Genomic DNA, 1,263 nt, shown 5'->3' on the forward strand with positions numbered 1-1,263 from the left:
ATAACGAGTGTCTCGTCGAGAATGACGGTCGGACTTTGCTGAAATATGTTCATAAAAATATGTAATTAAAAAATACAAATCATGATGTCGTATACATATATATCATACAGTTAAGCCCTTTTTGATAATCGCATGCGTATACCACAAAATTTCATTGCAAACAAAAATGCTGTGGAAGTATCAACGAGTGAAAACTGCTACGAAGCGAAGAATTGTAAAAAGGTCAAAATATACCACTGCAGGTGGGAGTACTAATAAGTGTAAAAAAAATCATTAGTATGATTCTCTAAGTTAGAACACGGATGAACTTATTTTGTTATGTTAATAGGCATGTATCGGATACCATTGACTATTCCTATCCATATTGTTGATGCCAAGAGATTAAGTTACTTGTTTGTTTGATTTTTCGATGGTGCCATTCAAGGACTGTTACACAGTACGGCCACGGTACATAACAAACATCATGCGTTATATGATTTCTGGGTGAAATAACAGGTATGATTTCATTTTATTCTTAAAATGAAAGTACTTTTATTCACATCCAGGTTATGAAAATGTATCCATAGTAACAGTCCGGGTTGATAACAACTGAGGAGGGAGGACCCAAAACGGATCACATAACAAAAATATTTTAAATCTTTACTGTGTTTTAACATGTTTTAACATGATTTAGATTTAGAAAACATAGCCATGCAACAGTTTGTGTCTACAAATGAGTAATTTACGACTTCAAAAGTACCAGAAGACGTATTGAAAACTGAAAAAAGTCATTTGTTTCGTTGTAAAAATGTCGCGTGCGGTCGAGGACTGCCTTCTGCTTGGACTACAGGAGTAAATTCAAACCATGGCACTTCTTTCATTCGTGCAGATTACCGAGATTTAGAACGAGCCGACATTATAACTGGGATTTACTAAAACAAAACAAAATCGCATGTCCTACTGTTTTTATATATGCTGTAATACAAATAAATATAAGTTTATGTCCCATTACAGGAGCATTAACGATTGCAATCAAGATGTTATCTCATCATAAATACAGGCTAAATTACAAGTTTGCTTTCATCTCCTTGTAAATGATTGAAACATATGATGCATATATTACACATTCCACATCTAACACAATCTTGTACAGGTGTTGCTTTGCTAGACTGATGTCATACATACACTGCATGATCTTGAATGAGAGAGAGTCCTAATAAATATTCGTCCCGTAAAATTTCCTTTTGAAAGAAACGTTTGTCCCGTGGTCGTAAAAGCTTAAAA

The 1,263-nt window shown here is 34.1% G+C and overlaps 1 protein-coding gene across 1 annotated transcript in view; it reads right to left on the bottom strand.

The window, feature by feature from the left end:
* Positions 1-1,263, bottom strand: part of LOC110465502 (xanthine dehydrogenase/oxidase-like) — a 24,722-nt gene that overhangs the window by 23,017 nt on the left and 442 nt on the right. The gene's annotated exons all lie outside the window — the stretch shown is intronic.

Source organism: Mizuhopecten yessoensis, unplaced genomic scaffold, assembly GCF_002113885.1.
Source record: "Mizuhopecten yessoensis strain PY_sf001 unplaced genomic scaffold, ASM211388v2 scaffold11085, whole genome shotgun sequence".
NCBI lineage: Eukaryota > Metazoa > Mollusca > Bivalvia > Pectinida > Pectinidae > Mizuhopecten > Mizuhopecten yessoensis.